Source organism: Amblyomma americanum, chromosome 1 (genome assembly GCF_052857255.1).
Source record: "Amblyomma americanum isolate KBUSLIRL-KWMA chromosome 1, ASM5285725v1, whole genome shotgun sequence".
NCBI classification, from domain to species: domain Eukaryota; kingdom Metazoa; phylum Arthropoda; class Arachnida; order Ixodida; family Ixodidae; genus Amblyomma; species Amblyomma americanum.
In genome coordinates, this window is record NC_135497.1 from 452867066 (window position 1) to 452870299 (window position 3234).

A 3234-nucleotide genomic window follows, 5' to 3' on the forward strand; every position below is an offset into this window, starting at 1 on the left:
AAACGATTCTTATATCTGGACTGGCAAAAAAAATGCCAAAAGAACACACCGTCATTTCCCATGTATTCATTGGCCCATGCATGTAGCCACTGCCACAGACACGTATGTCAGAGGCGCACAGTGTCTTGGCGCTCTGCCAAGTTCGCCGAGCATGAGTTTCTGTCAACAGATGAACACGTGGCGTAACATTATCGGCGCACATCAGCTTGACGGAGTGCCAAGGTCTGCACTGCGCGCCCAGTTTAAGAAGACACAAATGGACGGAAACTGCGTTTGCACGAGGAAACATCGTGCGGCAGCACCAGTGGCCAAGGAAGCTCTTCTCTCCTCCCTCCAGTGATTGTGATGGTGACAGCGCTCCGTTCCCAAGGCCGCACTGTCACTGATGCATACTTGTTGCATGTGCTTCCAGACACCCTTAGAGCATGTGGGGGTGGTGGTTTCAGTCTCGGAGATGCCCTCCCCTCAATGTGGCAAGCTCAGCCAGAAACTAGCCACCAAGTGACAAAGGAGGGGTGGTCGTTTCGTTCCCAGTTTTCACAGGCTGCAAGCCAGAGAATGGGTTGGATTCTGAAGTTCGCAAACAAAACATCATTTAGCAAAGTGACAATACAGAGGATTTCTAATCACTCGTAGCAACACATACATCATCACCATCATCAGCCGGACTACGCCCACTGCAGGGCAAAGGCCTCTCCGATGTCTCTGCAATTAACCCTGTCCTTTGCCAGCTGCAGCCGCTGTATTCCCGCAAAGTTCTTAATCTCGTCCGCCCACCTAACTTTCTGCCGCCCCTGCTACGCTTGCCTCCTCTTGGAATCTACTCCATTACCCTCAAGGAGCAGCGGTTATCTTGCCTTCGTATTACGTGCCCTGCCCAAGCCCATTTTTTTCCTCTTGATTTCGACTATGATGTCATTAACCCGCGTTTGTTCCCTCACCCACTCTGCCCGCTTGGTCTAACTTTACACGTATTTTTATTCCCATAGCTCGCTGCATTGTTCTTAACTTAAAGGTGCACTAATGAAGATTCTGAGCTTGTCTTTTTTCCCCAAGAACTCAATCTGCATGCTCCAGGCATTCTTGGCAACTTCGAATTGTTGTCCTGTGCGGACAATTTCTCGGTTCAATTGAATTAAGCTTCCCGGCTGCCGCCTTTTTTGAACTCTCCTACGATGGTGGGAGGAGCCAAGCAACGCGTGGTGTGCCTCTCGGCCAATCGCGTGGTGGCTTGCCACTCTGCCATCGGCGGACTGATACACAAAACAGAGTCCACGCTTATTTTGTTTTCCGTGGTCGTCATTTGTGGCTATGTTTGTAACTGAAACTATTCGTGAAAACCTAAAAAACAAAAAAGGTGAAATCGCCTGGCTGATATGTACTCCACGCGTTGGTTGACTCCTACTTTTGTGGGCGAGATAAAAAAAAGGGGTGGGATTCAGGACGTTTATAATTTGATTCAGTGGAAAAATTTGTTGCAGACGACAATAATCCGAGAATTCTAAGGGTGCTCGTAGTGGGTAGGTCGAGTTCCCGCAGTAAAGGGATGAGCTCAGGATCCTTTCTTAAGCTGAACCATTTTAGTTAGCCTCCACGTTCCTGCCCCATAGGTGAGTACTGGTAAGATACAGTTGATGTATACCTTTCTCTTAAGGGATATTGGTAAACTGCCGTTCATTTTTTTAGAGAACCTGCCATATGCGCTCCACCCCATTCTTATTCTAGTTAATCCCCCCTCATGATCCGGATCAGCGGTCACTACCAGCCCTAAGTACACCATTCCCTTACCACTTTCAGCACGTCGCTACCAGTTGTGAACTGCTGTTTCCTCGTGAGACTGTTGAAGATTAGTTGTCTGCATGTTAATTTTTAGACCCACCATTCTGCTCTGCCTAACTCATTGATCATGCTATGCAGTTCGTCTCCTGAGTGACTTAGCAAGGCATTGTCATCAGCGAATCTCGGATTACTTGGGTATTCTCCATTAGCTGTTATTCCCCACTGTTCTCGACGCAGGCCTCGGAACTTCTGCAAACAGGCGGTGAATAGCATTGGCGAGATTGTCTTTCTGTATGACGCCCTTTCTTATCGGAATTTTATTGCTGACTTTAGGGGGACAGTAGTAGCTATGCAGTCGTTACAGGTCTCTTCCAGTATTTTCAGACTTCCGCACCCTAATTCCGCAATGCCTGCATGTTCCACTCAGTCAAATGCTTTCTCGCAATCAATGAAGACTATATATAGGTGGTTATAATCTGCATATTTATCGTCTGATTGATAGTGTCAATATGGTCTATTGTTGAGTGTCCTGTACGAAAACCTGCCTGATCATTTGGTTTGTTGTAGTCCTGACTCTATTAGCAATTACCTTAATGATTACCTTGTGGACAACAAACAGTAAGCTGATCAGTTTGTAATTTTTCAAGTCCTTGACGTCTCCTATTCGTATGAATTAAGATAATGTTAGTGTTCTTCCAAGCTTCTGGTATGCTCGGGTCATAATGCATTGTCTATATATGGTGACCAGTTTTTCTAGCACAATCTCCTCACCATCCTTAAACAGATCAGCTGTTACCCAATCCTAAGCAGGTGCTTTCCCCCTTTGCATTGCCAGCCGCCAAGGAGGCTCAATAGTTATGGTGCTCGGCTGCTGACCCGAAAAACGCGGGTTCTATTTCGGCTTTGGCGGCCGCATTTTGATGGAGGCGAAATGCTAAAGGCGCATGTACTGTGCTATGCCAGCACATGTTAAAGAACCCCAGGTGGTCGAAATTTACGGAGCCCTTTGCTGCGGCGTCCCTTATGGCGTGAGTATCTTTGGGACATTAAACACCCCATAAAACATCTGGTTTTTACTTATGCCTAGTTTCCCCTGCGCCGCTTTTAGGCTACCTCTTCTTTAGTGCATGCTCGACTCTCCATATTGACCTTCCTTACATCTACTACCATGTACAGATTTAGTAACTCTGTAGTTGGACGCTTTATTTCATTGGTGTTTCTTAATCAGATCTTTAGCCTCCTGAGATGGTTCGCCGGTATCCTGTGGAACCGTCCTGCCACCTACTTCTATGCTCACTCCGCAATTATAGCTGTGAGATTATCGTTAGTTGTTTGAACAATAAGATAGTCTTCCTCAGTTAAAGCCTGTTAAAATCTGTTCTGCAGCGATATCCTGAATTCCTCTATTTTTCCCGATCCCCTTATTGCCAATTCATTAATGGGCTTCCCCTCAAC